Genomic DNA, 22,660 nt, shown 5'->3' on the forward strand with positions numbered 1-22,660 from the left:
ATTTTTTCTAACTCCGTTCGAGGACGAACGTTTGTTTTAGAGGTGGAGAATGTGATGACCCAAAATGTTATCTTTAAATTTAATAATTAATTATGTGATTTAAGCACTATTTACCATTACTCGACTTGCGTGTGCAGTCCGTAAAAAAAAATCGGAAAGTTTTCAGGTGAAAAATGAATTTAAATGTGAATTAGAGCTTTAAAACTCAACTGAGTTGACTTTGGTAAACATTTTGAGCAAACAGACTCGGATCAGAGTTTTGATAATTTTGGTAGGTCTGTATCGTGATTTGGGACTTAGATGTATGCCCGGAATCAAATTCCGAGGTCCCTAGCCAGAGATATGGAATTTTGATGAAAAATTAACAAGTTTAAGTTCAAATAGTGACCAGATGTCAAATTATGTGCAAACGACCCCGGAATAGAATTTTGATGATTCCAACAGCTCCGTATGGTGATTTTGGACTTAGGAGCGTGATCGGAATTTTATTTGGAAGTCCGTAGTAGAATTAGGCTTGAAATGCCGAAAGTTGAATTTTTGGGAAGTTTGACCGAGGGGTTGAGTTTTTGATATCGGGGTCGAAATCTGATTCTAAAATTTTTTATAAATCCATTATGTCATTTATGACTTGTGTGCAAAATTTGAGGTCAATCGGAAGTGATTTGATATGTTTCGGCGCAAAATATAGAAGTTGGAAGATTTGAAAACTCATAATTCGATTCGATGCGTGATTCGTAATTTCGGCGTTGTTTGGCATGGTTTGAAGCCTCAACTAAGTTCATATTGTATTTTGGGACATGTTGGTATATTTGGTTAAGGTACCAAGGGCCTCGGGTGGATTTCGGAAGGTTAACGGAATGAATTTCGGACAAAAAGGAGCTGCTGGAATTTTTCTGCTGCAGAAGCTGTTTTTGGACAACAACCGGTGCAATCGCAGAGCTGACTTTGGAAGCTTATATCTCGAAATCTATAAGAAATCTGAACATTTTCAAAACATGAAAGTTGTAGTCCTTTGATTCTAGTTTCCAGAATGATAAACCATTTATCATTCAGACATTTATACAAAATGTTATGATTGATTGACTGAAGCTGCTACTGCAGATTTTTGCTACAGCAGTGTGCATCGCCAGAAATTTCTGCTGCACAGGGCTGACTTTGGGAGCTTATATCTCGCAATCTATAAGGAGTAGGGCGATGAGCAAAACATGAAAGTTGTAGTACTTTGTATCTAGTTTGCAGAACTTTAAACCGTTTGATAGTTGGAGTTGAGTACAAGAAGTTATGATTGATATACTATAGGCTGTCGAGGAAGAGTTTGATGTTTTCAACATAAGCATGTAATGATCCAAAAGTCCATTTTTAGTTCTAGAGATCGAAATTTGATTTTGAGACTTTCGACATTTTGATAATGAATTATAGGAGTGATCTGAAAAGTTTGGTCTAATTTCATCAAGTCGCGATTGAGTTTTAAGCGCGAAATATGAGTTAATTGTTTAACGAGCGAAATTGGTATCACATTAAGCAAATGAGCTCCGAATTGAGTTTCGATTGAACGAATGGGTTCGTAGTTTTATTTGTGACTCATAGGAACAAGAATCGTCGAATTCTGAGTTCGTATGATGGAGTTAGAGCTTTTTAGTGAAATAAAACTGTTGGTGTAAATAGTCCTGGTGTGCACCTTTAGCGACCAGATGTGACACTTTTAGCGACGGGATTGGACTTTTAGCGACCGGAATAGTGTTTTTGGGGCAGAAACTTAAGGACTAAAAATGGTCATTTCCTTCATTTCGTTTTGGAGTTTTGGAGCACGGTTCTTGGGCGATTTTGAGAATTTCTTCAAGACTTCAACTTGGGTAAGTGTCTTATATCCAAATGTGATTATATTTCATAAATCCATGGTCATATTCATCATTTATTTCGGATTTAAATGGAAGAAATCAAGATTTTTGCAAAATCTTCCAAAAAACAAAAATTTAAGATTTGGAGGTCGAGTTGTTATCGGATTTTGGTAAAATTGGTATGGGTGGACGCGTAATTGAATGTGTTGTCGGATTTTGTAAGTTTCGCCGGATTCCGAGATTTGGGCCCCACGGGCAAATTTTGAGCTAATTTCAGATTTTAATAAAAATATAATATTTTCTTATGAAAGTGATTACTATAATTTTTGTTGACTGTATCGAATTAATTATGACTAGATACGAGTCGATCGGAGTCGTAAATTCGAGAAAAAAGTATAATACTTGGTTAAATTGAAGCAAGTCGAGGTAAGTGACTTGTCTAACCTTGTGTGGGGGAAATTTTCCCTATGATTGGTATTGATGTAATTATTGAAATGTGTTGAAAGTCGTGTGCACGAGGTGACGAGTGTGTACACGGGCTAAATTGCGAAAGATTATATTTTTAAATTGTGTAGATCACTGTTGCGCATTTATTAAATTATTTTATCTTGTTATATTCTTCATCATTGATCTGAGATATATACTTCAAATTTGTTTGATCTTTTCTTACTAATTGTTTTACCTGTTTAGTTAAAACTTAGTTTCTTTTATTCTGTGCATTATTTGAAGGTTGATTTTCTTTAAATTAAATATTATTAATATAAAGTATTTGACATTTTTAAACTTGATATTGAAGCAACGTAGTAAAGATTTTGAAATATTATTTTCCTAAATTATTTACTCCTGAATATTTTTATACTCATTGTGAGGGAGCCGTGAGCTCTTTATTGTGAAAAACTATTATTGATGATTTATTTTGGCATGAGCCGTGAGCTCTTTATTGTGGAAAAATATTGTTGTTGAATTATTTTGGCAAGTTAAATTATTTGAGCACTTGAGGTGCAAATTGTGATATATTGTGATATTGATACGCATGCGGTGGTATAAGGTCTGGGTGTTGAAACGCATGCGGTGAGATAAGGGTGGCTTGATACGCGTGGCTAGTAGGGGAACTACTAGAAGTCATGCGGTGTGATAAGGGTGGCTAAAACGCGGGATGCTATTTCGGAAAAAATATTTTCTTTAAATAAATTATGAAGGCTCCCGCGGTGATATAAGAAAATGAGATATTGTGAATTTATTTATGATTTGGGACTACGAGGCGGTACCTCGGGAGTGCCCTTGTTGATATTGATTTATGGCCGTAGTTGCCTTTGATTATTATTGTGATATTCATAAAGTTGAAGGAAATTCTGTTTTGATTTCCACGAGATATTATTTGCAATTATTTGGTGTCATTAAATGTGACATACTATTTGATTCATTTTCAATGTCATTTTATTTTACTACATTGATAAACATTTTACCATGCCATTATTATATTCCAGTAGGGCCTCACCTGACCTCGTCACTACTCTACCGAGGTTAGGCTTGGCACTTACTGGGTACCACTGTGGTGTACTCATACTACGCTTTTGCACATCTTTTTGTGCAGATCCAGGTGCATTTTACCAGCTTAGACATCATTGAGTTACCTGCGCACGGAGACTTCGAGGTATATCTGCCAGCGTCCGCAGGCTCCGGAGTCCCCTTCTATCATTTTATGTTGCTTCCTTATATTTTATCTAGACCTTGACATATAGAGACATTGAGAATAAATTCTTAGAAGCTTGTGACTTATTTCTACCGGGTTTTGGGAGTTGAAATTGTTTGAATTGTAGTTTATTTATTTCAGATATTTATTATTATTCCGCATTGATAGGCTTACCTAGTCTTAGAGACTAGGTGCCATCACAACATCCTATGGAGGGAATTTGGGGTCGTGACAATTTGTCCATTGTGAGGATATTTATGGATTGAGCTGCGCGACGCAGCAGGCCATAATGGTTTTATATATTATTATTATATGGATCGGGGCTGCCCGCCTGCAACAAGCCTTATAGGCTTTACTATTTTATGGATCGGGGCTGCCCGCCTGTAGCAGGCTTTATTACTATACGGATCGGGACTACCCGCCTGCAGTAGGCCATACTGGCTTTATATCACGCTTGGGCTGAAGGAGCCCCTCCGGAGTCTGTACACACTCCAGTGAGCGTAGATGATTATATATTCGGGATGGACTTCCAAGGGCATTGACTTGCCTTACTTATTTATATTATAATGAATTTCCCTCGACATGGACCTTGTCCGTATCATTTACATTTGGGGATAAATTATCCCAGGGTTGGATTGGCCTTATATGGTAGTGAGTGACTAACTGTCAGTTAATGTGTATATATATACGGGATGGAATATCATTGGGTATGGATCATCCCTAGACTGGATTGGCCATAAACAGTACCGAGTGACCGAATAATTGGTGACCAGTATTTACTTGAGGTCTTTTTACTGAGATGTCGTATTCCTCATATCATGCAGTATTGATCTATTTCACTTGTACTGAGTTTAACTTTTGAACTTGAAAGCATGCCTACATTTCTGTACCACTATTTATACTAGACTGTACCTGCAGAGCTCATCATTGCTTTCAGCCCAGAGGTTAGTCTTATTACTTATTGAGTTAGTTGTACTCACACTACACTTTGTACCTCGTGTGTAGATCCAGGTGATCCTGGATACGGCGGCTGCTAGATTTCGAAGTTAATTCTGTTGGGGACTATCAAGGTAGTTGCTTGACGTTTGCTGACTTGATTCCCTTCCTGTTTAATTATTGTACTGTTCTATATTTTCAGATAGTGATTTTGTCAGTCAGACTTTGTATTCATATTAGATGCTTATGTACTCAGTGACACCGGGGTTTGGGAGTGTTATATTTGTATTTGTGAGATTTCTTCCGCTGAATTTAATTATTATGTTTTCAAATTTTAAAAGATATGGTGGTTTATTAAGATTGTCGGCTTGCCTAGTTCAACGATAGGCGCCATCATGACATGTGAGATTTTGGGTCATGACAAGTTGGTATCAGAGCCTAGGTTACATAGGTCTCACGAGTCATGAGCAGGTTTAGTAGAGTCTTGCGAATCGGTACGGAGACGTCTGTACTTATCTTCGAGATGCTGTCGAAACCTTAGGAAAATTTCACTTTCTTGTATTATATCGTACGAACTTGTTGATTCCGGAAAACTAAAATTCTGTTATTCTAGTCTCTCACAGATGGTGAGAACACATACTATCGGATCAGACGCCCAGCCACCAGTTAGGGCCGCGAGAGGCTGGGGCCGTGGTAGAGGTCGAGGCGTAGCTCGTACCACAGTTGGGCCAGCACCTGTAGTACCACCAGTTGTGCCCATTGTGATTCCAGGCCTTCAGGAGGCTCTAGCCCATATATTGACAGTTTGCACTGGCCTTGCTCAGGTGGTTTCGGCTCAGACTACCCCTGCCACTTCTCAGGCCGGGGGAGGTACTTATACCCTAATTGCCCGTACTCCAGATCAGGTAGTACATGGAGTTCAGATACCGGGGGAACTACCAGCAGATCTGGCTGTAGTTGTTCAGGCCCCGGTAGTCCCCGTTATGGCAGATGATGAACATAGGAGACTTGAGAGATTTGGGAAGCTTCGACCTCCGTCATTTAGCGGTGCTGAGTCAGAGGATGCTCAGGGATTTCTGGATAAGTGCCAGCGGATGCTTCGGACAGCGGGTATTATGGAGACCAATGGGGTCTCGTTCACTACTTTTCAGTTTTTTGGGGCTGCCTTCAGATGGTGGGAGGCTTATGAGAGGCGCAGGCCGATCGGTGCAGCACCACTTACATGGCAGGAATTCTCCATTATCTTTTTGGAGAAGTTTGTGCCGCAGTCTCGCAGAGAGGAGTTGTGCAAATAGTTTGAGCAGTTACGTCAGAATGGTATGTCCGTGACGCAGTACGAGATAATATTTTCTGAGTTGGCTCATCATGCAGTTTGGTTGGTTCCCACTGATAGGGAGAGGATTAGAAGATTCATTGATGGCCTCACGTATCAAATGTGTTTGCTTATGACTAGGGAGAGGGTATCTGGTGCCACTTTTGACGAGGTGGTTGACATTGCTAGGCAGATAGAGGTGGTTCGTGGCCAGGAGCATAGTGAGAGGGATGCCAAGAGGCCTCGAGATTCGGGTGGTTCTGGTGGGGTACCTTCTGGAGGGCAGTTCTACAACAACAAGGGTCATCCAGTTCACCGGGCGGTGCAATTTTGATTTGAGCATAGTGGGTGACTTTCAAATAATGGATTCAAAACGTATATGTGTCAATTGAAAAATTTTCGGATTCGTATATCGCTATAATCGGTCATTTACATTGGATGGTGTGGGAACTTGCGATAATTATGTATAACTATGGATTCTACATTTTCTTTTAATAAAGGAAAGAGAAACAATTTTAAATTCACATAAGGTATTTTCAGAGTGAGTGTTATGGTTGTAGTACTTTTGTGGTACTTAAGAAAAATACAATGGCTTATGGACCTTAGGACGGTGTGGTTTTATGTTGGGATATCTTATAGTGAGCTTTGAGTAAGGGTAGTAGTGTTCTGATAAGGAGAAACTCCAACTTGAGGGTAATTCAGGAGAACCTCAGAGAAAATAGGACCACTGGTAGTAGGCTAGGCCAGTATGGTAATGGAATGCTCAGTTCTTTTGGGTAATAATGATGTGGAAGCTTTAAAGATGTTTTTGTGGTAATATTTTGGGTTTTGGTGACCAGCATGGCTTGGACGAGATAGAGGAAATTAGTTATGATAGCTTGGTTGGGTGAAAATAGATTTCAAAGTGTTCGTAATGGTTTCTACCATGGTTTGAACCGGATATTTTTTTACCGCTGTGGGGAACGTGTTGTGCATTGTGATTTCCTCCTGGGAAGAAGCAAGAGAAAAGTTTCCAACTAATAGGGTATGTAATTTGCTGGTGACTCAGAGTTTATAATGAGATTCTCGTGCTTGTCACATGATAGATGTGGTGTGTTGTGAGGGATTTAGATTTATATGTACGAGGTGGTAATTCATTCTTGAAAGAAAGATCATGAATTCTGAACAGAATGGTCAGTGTAATATATTTAGGTGAATGTTATAGTTGCTCGGTAATCCCTGAGAAGGGTGTGCGGTTGAAAGGAGCATTATGTTTTGAGTTACATATGTTCATTGGTATTACGATACTCTCCTGGTTGATAGACTGTTGATATTCAAATTATCAATATTATTGGCACGTGAGTTGTCCGTGCGGGTTCAGATATTGATACTATAGACGTGAGTTGTCCGTGCGAGTGATATTAATGTGAGCTCTAGAAGAGCTGGTTACTATTATTAAATTTGTGTGTACTGGTTCTACTATATATAGTGAGCTTATAGCATTATAGTTGTGGTGGTGTTTGTTGAACTTATAATACGGTTCTCTACTTTGAGACATCTTCCATTTTGGGTACGAGGTTGCGCAGTTGTGGATTGAGTTGTATTGGTGTGGCATGTCAACAGGATAGTTGTGTTTAATAATATAAGGTCATTGGACCTAGAATGGATACTATCAGGTTTAATTCCGGTATATTGGGAGAGTAATATTGAAGGTCGGCTTAGAAAGTGATTATGGTTCTGGTTGGGGCGGGAGAGCTCCATGACTTGTCGATCTGATAAGGTGTTATGAGATTTCGTGTGTTTCCTTCATTATCAACAGTGTACGAAGGTTTTAGAATGAGGTTTTGTTTGATATGTGGTTTGATACTATTACTGGGTTACTTTGGAGTAGTCAATGTGATCGAAACTGGAGCTGCGAGTATGCGAGTTGTGTAGTATGTTAAATGATTATATCTGGCGTTATGGTTATGGCTTGACACAACTTGTTCAAACTCATACAGCGTGTAGACGTGAGATTTATCCAACATTTATTCAATCATGATTTGTTAAATATGTCAAATGGCAAAAGTAAATTGTTGGGGAAAATGCATAAGTATCCCCTGACCTATACCCGGATTTTCAATTACACACTTTATCTTTGCGGAATTCCTATTACCCCCTAAACTTTTTTTAAATGGAATAATGTAACGACCCGGACGGTCGTTTTGAGTATTACAACCCTGTTTTCCCATTTACTGCTCAATTTATACTTTATAGCTGTATTATGACCTATCGGATTAGTTAGTTCGGGTTCGGAGAGATTTCAGAATGAATTGAGACACTAAGTCTCATAATGGAAAACCTAAGTTGGAAAAGTCGACCGAATGTTGACTTATCTATAAACGACCTCGGATTTGAATTTGGATGATTCCATTAGCTCCATATGGTGATTTTGGACTTAGGAGCATGTCCGAAAAATTATTTGGAGGTCCGTAGTGGAATTAGGCTTGAAATGCCGAAAGTTGAATTCTTGGAAAGTTTGCCCGGGGGGTTGACTTTTTGATATCGGGGTCGGAATCCGATTCTGAAAATGGAAATACCTCCGTTATGTCATTTATGACTTGTGTGCAAAACAATTTGAGGTCAATCAGACATGATTTGATAGGTTCCGGCGTTGTTTGTAGAAATTGGAAGTTTCAAAGTTCATTAGGCTTGAATCTATGTGTGATTCGTATTTTAGTGTTGCTGGAGGTGATTTATTAACTCGACTAAGTTTGTATAATATTTTAGGACTTGTTGGTATATTTGGTTGAGGTCCCAGGGGCCTCAGGTGAGTTTCGTATGGTTAACGGATCAAATTCGAACTTAGAAGAAAAAAAAGCTGAAGTTTCTGTCATCTGATGCAATCGCACCTGCGGAAATTCTATCGCAGGTGCGAGCTCGCAGAAGCGAGCCTTCTATCGCAGATGCGTCCAACGTTAAGAGAAGTAGTGGTCGCATGTGCGACTAAAGTTCCGAACCTGCGTGGTCGCAGGTGCGAAGCAATGCACGCAGAAGCGGTCAGGGGAAGGGAAGATGGCCTGCGTAGAAGCGCAGATGTGTGCGCAGGTGTGGCTTCCACAGAAGCGCTGAAAGGGGCGCAGGTGCGAAAACCCCTGGGCAGTACAAAAACAGAGGGGTTCCTAGCTTTTGCCATTTTTGGGCATTTCAAGCTCGGGTTGGGCGATTATTGAGCAATGTTTTCACGGAAAAACTTGAGGTAAGTCCCTTGTGATCATTTCTACTCCATAATATGAATTATCATCGAATAATCCGACTAGATTACATGTTTTTGAGGTGTAAATCGGGGGTTTGAACTTAGAGATTTGAAAATAAGATTTGAAGATTTGGAGGTTGAGTTGAGGTCGGATTTTGGTAGACTTAGTATGGTTAGACTCGTGGTTGAATGGGCTTCCGGATTTTTTCACTTTTGTCGGGTTCCGAGACAATTTTAGCTAAAATTCGAATTTTTATGCAAAATTAGCATTTTCTTATGGAATTAATTCCAATAAATTTTATTGACTGAATCGAATTAATTGTGGCTAGATTCGAGGCATTTGGAGGCTAATTCACGAGGCAAAGGCATACCGGAGTAAAGAATTACACGGTTTGAGGTAAGTAACACGTCTAAACTTGGTTCTGAGGGTATGAATCCCCGAATTTGGTATGATATAAATTGTTTGGAGGTGAAACTCATGATAGGTGACGAGCATGTGGACGTACACCATATAAAATGCGTCTTGCATAAATCATGTGCAGTTGTAAGATTAATGAATCATGTTATTATCTGAACATTCTCCACGTGTTAGAGAAATTGAGCTGAGGCTCCTATTAAAGATCATGTTTAGGCTACATGCCAATATTTTGGGACCCGTGGGGTCGTGTTGCTGTTGAATTAATTATTCAAAAATATACATTTCACACTCAGTAATATTTGTCCACTGTGAGGATATTTATGGGATTGAGCTGCGCGACGCAGTAGGCCATAATGGCTTTTATACATTATTATTATATGTATCGGGGCTGCCCGCCTGCAGAAGGCCTTATAAGCTTTACTATTTTATGGATCGGGGTTGCCCGCCTGCAGCAGGCCTTATAGGCTTTATTACTATACAGATCGGGACCGCCCCTGCAGTAGACCATATTGGCTTTATATCACGCTTGGGCTGAAGGAGCCCCTCCGAAGTCTGTACATACCCTAGTGAGCGTAGATGATTATATATATTCGGGGTGGACTTCCCAGGGCATGGACTTGCCTTACTTATTTATATTGTAATGAATTAACCTGGACATGGATCTTGTTCGTATCATTTACATATGGGGATAAATTACCCCAGGGTTGGATTGGCCTTATACGATACTGAGTGACTGACTGCCAGTCGATGTGTGTGTGTGTGTGTGTGTGTGTGTATATATATATATATATATATATATACGGGTTGGAACACCCCTGGACTGGATTGGCCATAAACAGTACCGAGTGACCGAATAATTGGTGACCAGTATTTACTTGAGGTCTTTTTACTGAGATGTCGTATTCCTCATATCATGCAGTATTGATCTATTTCACTTGTACTGAGTTTAACTGTTGAACTTGAAAGCATGCCTACATTTCTGTACCACTATTTATACTGGACTGTACCTGCGGAGCTTATCATTACTTTCAGCCCAGAGGTTAGTCTTGTTACCTATTGAGTTAGTTGTACTCATACTACACTCTGCACCTCGTGTGCAGATCCAGGTGCTCCCGGATACGTCGACTGCTAGATTTCGAAGGTAATTCTGTTGGGGGCTATCAAGGTAGTTGCTTGACGTTTGCAGACTTGATTCCCTTCCCGTTTAATTATTGTACTGTTCTATATTTTCAGATAGTGATTTTGTCAGTCGGACTTTGTATTCATATTAGATGCCCATGTACTTAGTGACATCGGGTTTTGGGAGTGTTATATCTGTATTTGTGAGATTTCTTCCACTAAATTTAATTAATATGTTTTCAAATTTTAAAATATATGGTGGTTTATTGAGATTGTCGGCTTGCGTAGTATTGAGATAGGCGCCATCATGACAGGTGAGATTATTGGGTGGTGACATAGACCCTACAACACGCGCCCCGAGATTAAAACAGTGAGGATGATGCTCTGGCTAACTTGGGATCATCTGTTGATGACGATGAATTCAGCTCAAGAACAGTCGTACAACTCATGAAATCCGTAGTGGAAGAAGGCCATGCCAAAATAAACTCAACAAGTTTAACTTGGTATTGGAGAAACAAATACATAGACTATTTGAAGACGGAGAAGTTGTCTTCGGACCCTAAAGAATCGAGAGCTCTACGCACGAAGGCGTCCAGGTTCAGTATGTCCGAAGAGACTCTATTCAGAAGAACATTCGACGGCCCGCTCGCCATATGCTTAGGGCCGGGAGATACCGAATATGTCTTGAGAGGAGTTTACGAAGGCACCTGCGGAAACCATTCGGGGGCGGAATCTTTGGTTCGGAAGATAATCAGGGTCGGCTATTATTGGATCGACATGGAGAAAGATGCAAAGAATTTTGTACGAAGATACAATGGCTGTCAAAGACACGCACCGATGATCCATCAACCTGGAGAGCTATTCCATTTGGCCTTGTCCCCATGGCCGTTCATAAAATGGGGAATGGACATCGTCGGTCCCCTGTCGTGGGCACTAGTAAGGCTCAATTCATACTGTTTATGACTGATTATTTTTTTTAATGGGTTGAAGTTCAAGCGTTCGAGAAAGTCCGAAAAAAAGAAATCATTGACTTCATTTGGGATCACATAATATGTCGGTTCGGGATATCAGCCGAGATCATGTGTGATAATGGGAATCAATTCATCGGCAGCAAGGTAAACAAGTTTTTTGAAGACCACAAGATTTAAAATATACCATCAACACCCTATCACCCTAGTGGGAACGGACAAGTAGAATCTACAAACAATATCATACTCCAAAACATGAAAAAGAGGTTGACCGATGCCAAAGGGAAATGGAAGGAAATTCTGCCCAAAGTCTTGTAGGCATACCGTACAACTTCGAAGTCTAGTACCGGGGCCACCCCGTTTTCATTGGTCTACGGTGTCGAAGCATTATTACTGGTCGAAGTTGGAGAATCGAGCCTTAGGTTCCGATATGCGATCGAAGAAACGAACGACGAAGCCATGAGTACGAGCCTGGAACTATTGGATGAAAGACGAAAGGTCGCCCTAGTCTAGTTGGACATCTAGAAACAACTGATAGAAAGATATTACAACCGAAGAGCCAACCTCACACTTCAAGATCGGGGACTTGGTATTAAGAAAAGTAACACTACATACCCGAAACCCAAACGAGGGAAAGATGGGACCAAACTGGGAAGGACCATATCGAGTCGTCAGAATTACCGGCAAGCGCTCATACAAACTCGAAGCGGGAAACAGTTCACAACTATCGAACAACTGGAACGTGGCACACTTAAAGCGGTACTACTGCTAAGGTACGATCTCATTTACTTTTTATAATATTATGAATCGGGCTAACACTTGCAGGCAACAACCAAAGGAAAATGTGACTATTAGGTCTGAAAGAACGTGTTGCACTCTTTTTCCCTTGAACCGATTTTATCCCAAATGGGTTTTCCGGAAAGGTTTTTAATGAGGCAAAAGTAAATCGTGCTAACTTAGATTTAAAAACCGGTTTTAAATCGGAGTCAATGGGTGCATCAACAGTATCTAATCCCTCTCAAGATCGACCTCGAATACTAGGGCCATCACAATCGGGTTAAGGTTCTTAGCAAGGAAAGAAAAAAACTTTGTACTTGAACGACGTAAGCTCGGTGGTTAGGATTTATTGTAAGGGTCAAACGGTCAGGTGAACTGTGCCCGCGTAGGCCACCTTAGCCATAATAAAAGCTTTTAAACGCTTTCGATCATGTACTTTACACACAAAAATAAATAAAAATTTCCACATTGCTATTACGTATTTTTGCCTCTTAAAACATAGAGCCTAAGGGCTACCCCTATTCGGGGACTATCAAGCTTAAGGGCTACCCCTATTCAGGGACTATCGAGCCCAAGGTCTACCCCTACTCGAGGACTGTCATCCGAAATAAGTTCGGGCAACTCGGGCTACCAAATCCCAAAGGCACAAACCCTATTAGGTGGTCTAGCCTAAACACGAAAGGCTACGACCACCCTAAAAACGGCTCGAAGACGTCCGAAGCTCGTAATCAGAACATAAGGCCTTTATAAAAATTGAAAACCTACTAAAAGTTTACCTTCAGCAAAAGTATCGTCTAAAATCATTTAAGCATCTTGGGAAAATTATCGGTCACAACAAGTTTTCAAGGCTTCGAGCAAATAAAATTGCATCGAAGTCGGGCTCTGTTCGAACATATGAAAAATAAAAGACTTATTACTATATTTGATTTTATGCTAAGGCATCAAAAATATTTGCAAGAATAGAGATTAAGAAAAGATGCTAAAAAAGTAGAGACTTGAAATTGCCAGAGAGGGAAGTTTTATATATTCCGGAATGTATTTACAAAGGCTCAACAAAAACTATCTCAAAATAAATAAATAAAATATACACAATGCAAAAACTAAAAAAGTTCTAAGGCATTCATGCCTGATCTTCACTGGGGACCGACTCGTCGCCAGAACCGTCGACACCTTCGGACCCCCTAGAACCCTCAGAGCCTCCGGCACCTTCAGTTTCTTCACCTCGGCCTCAAGCTTTATTGCTTCCTCGATCTCGATCTCGGCCGACAGGTCGAAGCCTCGGGCTTGAATTTATTCAAGGGACTCCCTTTGAGACAGTCGCCTCATATATTCGACATTAGTCTTCAGGCGAGCCTCGGCTGCTTCGACATCGACCTTGTATTGGGCCACCATCTCCTCAGCATCGGCAGAAGTTGTCTCCAACTTGGACTTCATTGCCTCATGCTCTCTACCGAGGGCGGACCGCTCTACGACAACCGAGCTCAGTTGTGCTCGGAGATCATCATTCAGCTGATCCTGCTTGTCAGCTTTCTCCTTCTCCACCCGAAGTTGAACCTCTACCGATGTCAGCTTTGCCTGGGCGGTTTCCTTTTCTGAAGCCTGCATATCAATCTTGCTCTTCCACCCATAGACAATGGCTTGGATCTCGTTCATCTCCTTTCGAGTTGGTCGACCTGGTCGATCTTCTGTTGGACCTGTGAGGTTTTGTCGTTAGCCACTACGACTAATTCCTCATTTATAACTTCAAAGACTTTTACCTTTTTGACCAAGTCGGCATGTTCCTGCCTCAGGGCCGATGCTTCCTTCTGAGCCTTATCCAGCTCGGCCTGAAGGTCCTTGATGGTCCTGTCTTATTGCTCGTTGAGGAGCTTGTACATATTCTTCTTTCAAGCCTGCTCCTTGAGCACGAGCTCGAGCTGATTGACCTCGATACTGTATCGGAGAAAGCTCTCGTGGTGAAGTACTGAGGCTTACAAAAAAATGAAAGTCATGAGAAATATCAAAAACTTAAGTAAAATACAAGAAGACGTAATGATGTTACCTGGTTCAATGCATGTTGCGCCTCATTGAAAAGACACATCATGTCCACTTCGTTCATATTTGTCTATTCCTCCTCGGTCACCAGGCATCAGAGGTAGCTGGCTACGCCCACGGGAGTAGATAGAACCCGAGCATCCTCCGGGACAGTAAGAATAATCGATCTTTTGCGACCAGGTTCCACACTCGGAGTGGGAAACTGATTAATCAATTTTGGGCTCAAACTTGGCCCGCCAGCTTCCGAAGATATATCTTTCTTCGCGACCTCTAGGTCACCCAGCCCAAAAAAATCTTCCAAAGTGGACGAGTCCACACCATCGAAGAAATAATAAAGGGAATCGTCTGCGCAATGAACCCCTTCATTGGACTTAGCTTTTCTTGTTTGGGCATCCTCAAGCATGGACTCGGTGTAGGAGGGCATCTCCATAATGTCTATTACGTCGGGCGCTTCCTTCAGAGCTGAGCCGGCGTCTCGGGGGGTCCCAACCCTCATCTCCATATCGACCTCTCGATTCTGAGGGAGGTCGGCCTCAGGAATCTTCCCCTCGGCTGCCGCTTTCTCCCTATGAGGGGTCAATCCATGGGCGATAAAAATGTCATCTTCTTCCGACTCATCCCTAAGACGGAGAAGCGAGTCGGAATCTGGTACCCGAGAGCTGGTACTCTTCTTGGGCTTGCGAGCCACTCTCTTCTTTGGATTCACCTCAGGACTGGGGAGATCGAAGGTTTTCTTTTCCTCTTCCTCTTCCTCTTTTCCCCCGTGGTAGCCCCGGACTGTCCCATAACGGATGGATCAACAGACAAGGATACATCCTCGTCCCCTTCCAAAGGCTTAAGCTCGGTGGTCTTAGGCAAACCTATATAAAAAAAGAAGAAAGGTCAGTATGATGTGAGTTAAGAACACAGTAATAGCTATTAGAAAGAGAACCTTACCATGAGAACGGGCTTCTCATCGGCCCTTCGAAAGCTTGCGCCATGAGCGCTCGAAATATGACACTGTTTGCAGATGCCTTCGATCCACTCCTTGAGCCGGGGGACCATATTTGGAACCCGGGCAACATTTGCACAACCACAAATACGAATGATGAGAAAGGAAATGAAGAAAAATTCACACTTAAGGAAAGGCTGCACTTACGAGATGCATTTCACTTCTCGGGGAATGGCATGAACTCGGGAGGAATCAAGTCTTCAGTCTTCACCCGAATGAAGCGCCCCTGCCAACCTCGGTCTCGATCTTCATCAATACTCGAGAAGGAGGCATTGCTGGCCTGGCAAGTGAGCTTGATTAGTCCCCGTTGGAACATTCGGGGACTTTATAGACATAGAAGGTGGTAAATGGTGAACCGATGAGACTCGGTATTATTCACAAAATAACGGAGGAGGATCACGATCCTCCATAGAGATGGGTGGATTTGCACAAGGCATACCTCGTATCTCTTGCAAAAATCCAAAATAATTGGGTCTACCGGGTCTAGTGTGAAGGGGTAAGTGTAAACACTTAAATACCCCTCCACATGGGTAGTAATAGCACTCTCGGGACCGGGGACTACTGCATCCTTACCTTCCCATTTACAGTCCTCTCGGACCACGGGAAGGATGTCTTCGGTAACGGAGCATATATACCTCGTGCTCTTTCACCCCGATCCTGTTTAGATGAGGGTTTCTCGACCTTGAAGTTGTCCACAATTGAACAACCACCGGGAATAAACATTTTCGAGGGGGATGGGGAGCCGGTTCGGTAGCATCCACTTCGGGAGCAGCCGTCTCGAGGACAACTATTTTGGGAGCGATTGCCTCAGTACCGGCGGCCGGTTGGGAAGATGAAGAGGCAACCTGCTGAGGAACTGACTTGGAATTTTTGACCATTACTAACTGAGAAAGTTTGAAGATTTAAAGAAAAAGAATAGAGATTTGAAGGAGAAAGTTTAAAGGCTGAAGAAAAGGGTATGAAGACTTGAAGAAAATCTGGTAGGAACCCAAGAACAATTTTGAAGATTTGAAGATCAAAAGGGGAAGATATGAAAGTTTGAAAAAAGTTGATGATAGATGGGAAGTTTGAAGGTAGAAGCTTGATCAGAAAGTAGAAAAAGAATAGAAGATAGAAGCTTTTATAGGGGAAGTATGTAACGCTTCGCATTCGAAGAGAACCAACCGGTGGTTGACACGTGTACGAAGTTATAACGACACGATTGATGGGACGTTCCGACTTCTTCGTCATTTTGGTAGTGACGTATGAAGGAAGGAACCGGGGTTCATCTATCATTTCTTATCATTTCGGCAAACCTACTCTCTGAAAAATGAGTTGACTATCTGTATACGGGTAAAGCTGGGGCTAGCGAGCACCCCGATTTCCTGGTGGAGGAAATGAAGCAATCACATAACTACTCAGAATCGAGATCGAAGCCAAGAACCTCTCGCACTAAGGCCTGGACGAAGCACTCACCACCATCGAGACAACGCCCCTGAATCCGGTTCGGGCTCCAAGACCTCGAAAGGCACAATCAAATGGTTGCACATGACTAACTAGGGGCCGTCATATCCGCGCCCAACCGGATATCACGGTGTGGATCTCGGCCCGTATCAGTAGCTGATAGTGATTAATGAAAAAGAAGATTTTTACCTTTCTTAGAGTTGTACTTAGGATAAAACTCCCCTACTATATAAAAGAGAAGTTGATTGTTCAATAGGGACATTGTAACACGCATATCAAGGGAATAAAAATTCGTTTTCCCTGTTTCTAAGCTATTCAAAGGTTCACAACCGAGCCTAGATTCAATACTACTGCTGGTTTGGCTATTTATTCTATCTTTCATTTGCTTATCTAACATTATTTATTACTTGTGTTGGATTAATTCACATATCCTTAAAACTACGTATAAATTCAATTGTTATACATTTTAAGGGTAAACAAAATCGCATTTGAAAATTGAGGCTTTTTCTTTCTTTTATTTCCTTCTCTTTATTCATATAATATCGTTATTTAAAAAACGCTTTTCAACACTTTTTCTAATAAAAGAAGACTTCCTAAAGAGCTAAACATGACAAACATATCAAATTGACATTTGTTGAAAGGCCTTGCCACTTGTTGAAAGTCTTGACATTTGTTGAAAGGCCTTGCCAGTTGGCCATAATTTGCTCCCAAGTAATTTTATAATACATGGACCTTCACTCTTAATATTATTTATAACACTCCCCCTTGAATGTCCATTAGTAGATAATATGACACGTTAAAACTTTACTAGGAAAAACCCAATGGGAAAAAATTCTAGTGAAGGAAAAAGAATACACATGTTTAATAATACGCCTTTTGGTTACCTCATTAAAAACCTTGCAAGGAAAACCCAGTGGGACAAAACCTGATAACTGAAAAAGAATACAACGCGTATTAACTCCCCCTGATGAGAGCATCAATTCACATCTTTGAGCCTTCGCATCCCAATCTTGTACACTAGTTTCTTGAAGGTTGACGTCGGTAGAGATTTGGTGAAACAAATCAGCCATATTATCACTTGAACGAATCTGTTGCACATTGATATCACAATTATTTTGAAGATCATGTGTGAAAAACAACTTTGGTGAAATGTGCTTTGTCCTATATCCTTTTATGAATCCTTCCTTCAAGTGGGCTATGCATGCTGCATCGTCTTCATACAAAATTATGGGTATTTTGCCGCACTTTAAACTACATTTTTTCTTAAATAAGATGTATTACAGACCTCAACCACAGACATTCTTGACTTTCTTCATGAATAGCAATTATATCAACATGATTAGATGAAGTAGCCACGATTGATTGCTTAGTCGATTGCCAAGATATGGCAGTGCCTCCACATGTAAACACATAGCATAATTTTGATTGAACCTTGTGTGGGTCAGATAAATACCCAGCATTGGCATAACCAAAAAAATCGGGGCTGCAATCATTGTCATAAAATAAGCTCATATCGGTAGTCCCTTTTAGATACTGCAATATATATTTAATTCCATTCAAATGTCTCCTTGTAGGAGCAGAGTTATGTCTTGCTAAAACATTAACTGAAAAATTTATGTCAGGCCTTGTAGTATTAGCAAGATACATTAGTGCACCAATTGTACTAAAATATGGTACTCCAGGACCAAGAAATATTTATTATTTCATGAGGTCTTAATAGATCTTTATTTATATCAAGCGTTTTCACAACCAATAGGGTATTCAATGGAATCGCTTTAGAATCTTTTGTGATTTTGGATCTTTCAGAATCACTCATTTTAAATTCATTCAGTAGCTAATCTACCGCTTTCGAAACTCCCCAAAAATTCAAGTAATTTATGATACACAAGAATTTTGTCAAATCATGTCCAAATTATTTTAGAAGAGTTTTCAGAAATCACTATTGTTTAGTGGCTATTAACTTCTTATAGCTACCATATAAATAATTACTTTCTATAACTACTATTAAGTTGTTACGGTAGTGTATTCACATGTATTTCGCGCCATGTATTCATGAATACAGCAGCAAAAAGTGTCTAAAATCAGGGCAGTCCAGTTGTATGCGCATGTATTCACATGTATTCGCGCCATGTATTCATGAATACAACAGTAAAAAGTGTCTAAAATCAGGGCAGACCAGATGTACGCGCATGTATTCACATGTATTTGCGCTGCTGTATTCATAAATACAGCAGTAAAAAGCGTCTAAAATCAGGGCAGTCAAGTTGTACGCGCATGTATTCACATGTATTCGCGCCATGTATTCATGAATACAATAACAAAAAGCACCTAAAATCAGGGCAGTCCATCTGTAAGCGCATGTATTCATATGTATTCGCGCTGCTATATTCATTAATACAACTGTATGCACATACATTCATATGTATTCACGCCATGTATTCATGAATACAGTAATGACAATCCCTTAAAAATAGGTATGTCCAGCTGTCTAAGAGAGGAAAAATATAAATAGCTTATTTCATGCCTCAATGGTAGCATATACCATAAAATACTTATTTTGCTATAAAATGTAAAAGGTAGCTATAGAAAATAATATTTTAAAATAATTTTGGTTTATAATAAATAGGGTGTATACTTTTGCTATTTGAGGTAAAATTTTCATTATCTTATAAAGAAAAAATTGGGTCATTTTTGTATCCTTCCTTTAATAGGTACTTGTTATGGCGATTATATCACATGCGCCCTGATTGTTTCAATCCGTGAGGATTTTGAAAGCTTTCTTGAATAAATTTTTGGGGAACCTTTATATGCTTTATAACAGACTAAATCCTTTAAGGATTTTCATATAAACTTTGTTGTCTAACTAGCCATATTAATAATGACAACAATTTACTATACGCATATTAAATTTTCATGTATTGCCAGATTCTACCTGAAAGTAATTGCATCCACCGTAATAGAACTTCTCTCCTTATAATCAATGCCAAGATATTTGCGTTATATCTTGTATCACAAGACATTTTTATTTCTATCAGCTTGATTTTTTTTATTTAACTTTCGCACAAAAATACATTTATACCTCCATTGCTTTATGCTTTCAGTGTTGGGATTATTCGTCCAACTTCATATTTTTCAGGTGAAACCAATTTTCATTGCGTATTTTTCATTTGGACAATCATTTATTTGTCCAAATTTTATGACAGATTTGAGCTCAAGATCCTCGTCAATATTAATAATATTGAGCGCTACATTATATCAACAATATCTTCGACAATCACTTTACATCGGTTCCATCATAACTCAATAAAGACATAACTTATTTAAATCTCATTATTTTCAGGTACCTGAGCCTCTCCCATGAGGTCTTATGAAGTGTTATGTCATTGTGCTCTTATAGAGCACTTGCCTCCTTATTATGACTATTTGCTCATCTCCTTCTCCAAGGAGTTTTATATTTGGAACCGATTAGTCTATTATGCGTCATACGTGTTATAGACTCTGTCCAGCATGGACTTTATTCTATTTGGAGCATTAGCAGCTTAAATATGATATTTATCTTTTGGTCAGTAAATGCGCTTGGCAATATTTTCCAAATGAATTATCACTTGAACTTCAAGTTCACATTTTCTTGTACGAGGATCTAGGTGTACTCATAATAATTCATTTCATGTATTATTTTTTTAGCTGCCCATTTTCTCCCCCTAATGTTGGGATCACTAACACATATCAGCAACCTTGGGTACCCATCTTTGTGCATTGTGGTGGAATAATTAAATCATATAGCACATCTATATTTCTAGATTGAAATTATTTGGTTTCAGACCCTGAACCAATTGTGATAGGGAGAATTTATCATAACTTGTTGGCTAGATGCGTACAAGTGCTGCTGTATATTAAATAATACACCTCATATCAAATTTTGTTTTGGTATCTCATAACCAATGGTTTAGCTATAATTGGAGGCATACTATTTCTGCTAAACCAACTTGGATTTATACCAGCATTATCAAGATAAATCATCATAATTTACATTCTGGAATTGTGTTCTAATAATTTGAGCAAGCAATTTACAAAAGCCAAACTACAAGTTGATAACAAACGCACATGTGACCATAGAATAGATACAACTATTAAAATCATATAATAGTAAACGATCCACATGACAGGTGACTGTGCCCATATATATATATATATATATATATATATATCACCTTTTATTCGTTCTATAAATCAAGGGATTCAGTCCCAACATTAGCTGGTATATCATGAGAATAAGAAGCACAAGAAAATTGTTGAAGAATCTTTTATTTCTTCAATATATGCCAATGTGAATTCTCAATCATTTGCGCATAATAATTGAATCGGAATGACCTACAGGTCATGCCAACTAATATTTATTTTAGTAAACCTGTAGTTTACTTGTGGCATGCGATTCCATTCATCATACTTATACTTGTGTAGTACAAATAGAAAAAAATCGGGTAACCTTTCATATTTACCCGGTATGATTATAGTAATATGAAGATATTTAATCTTCCTTTTATTTATAGTCTCAATATGCCAACTATTTTGGCTAATATATTTGAAACTCAAAAAGTTTCTTTTGAGACTTACTATAATACCAATGCCATGAATAATTTTATTATCTGGGTAGTAATAAATTCGCTCTTTCAGAGTTCTCAATTATTTTGTACTACATAATCTTTTATCACACCATCCATATGGTGAATGTCTCTTTCACGAAGAAAAATATGTCATAATAATTGCCATGGTCAAAATCATCATAAGCAAAATCATTTTGCTTTAATAGTGCCTTTAATAACTTTTTATAAGGCATGAAAAAATATTTTGGTATACCGTATGTACGTGACCAATGACATATTCATGTAACTACACAGTAATATTCATTATCTTTCTTTCTCTCAAACCTCCCTTAGAGGTGAATTGTAGTATTTATTCAACCATGCACAAGCATATTCTTCTGTATAATTTGTATCACAAATATATTTTCACATTTACTTTCAGGAATGAGTCTGCATTTACAATGCGTATCATAAGTCACATTTTCAAGGGATGGACTATAATCATGTGGACGTGTTTCGTATTAACATACCACATTGATGCATATTCCCTTCACCTTTGAAGGATTATTTTGAGAACTCTTATTGTTCTTTTTTTTTTTATAGTTATCATAATGATGACTATTATTACTTTAATCATTGGCACACCCATATTTATTGGTCAATGACTTGTCTTCATTTAGACTTATTATGCACCGCTACCACATCACTTCAAGCATGGAGCAAATCAAGTGGGACTTATACATACATTATTTTTCTTTAGTCATTATTATATCATCAATATGGTGCATTTGAACTCAAACTCAATGCTTACTTTGGATTTCATATAAAGGTATGTTAGGCCATAATGAGTTAGCACTCGAACCCAATATCCAAAGTAAAAAAAAAATTACTTTGGAATTCATATAATGAAATTTCTCATTAAGTGATCTGGAATGAGAATCAACATCATTTTTAATAACATATATCTTACTCTATCATAATTCTCATCCTACTATGTATGTGCTATATGGTAAGCATAATCACGAGAGTTTTGCATAGGATACGCACCTTGTTCTGAACCAAAAAAACTTTGACTAAATCTTTTAGGAAGAAGATAATAAGCAAATATTTCAATTGGTTAGAGACTCGTGTTGATAACGTGTTATGGAATAATAGAAAATAAAGTAAAATAAGAGAAATTTAGAGAGAGATAATTAATAAACTTTTTTTAATAATATTCTTCAAATGTTTGGGCCTATTTATAGACATTTTTGCATGATCGGATTTGGCCACTTGTCCAAAGTATTGCCACTTGTTGAAAGGCTACCCTAGTTGAAAGTCTTGACATTTGTTGA

The sequence above is a fragment of the Nicotiana tabacum genome, chromosome 14 (genome assembly GCF_000715075.1).
Source record: "Nicotiana tabacum cultivar K326 chromosome 14, ASM71507v2, whole genome shotgun sequence".
In the NCBI taxonomy this organism is placed as follows: domain Eukaryota; kingdom Viridiplantae; phylum Streptophyta; class Magnoliopsida; order Solanales; family Solanaceae; genus Nicotiana; species Nicotiana tabacum.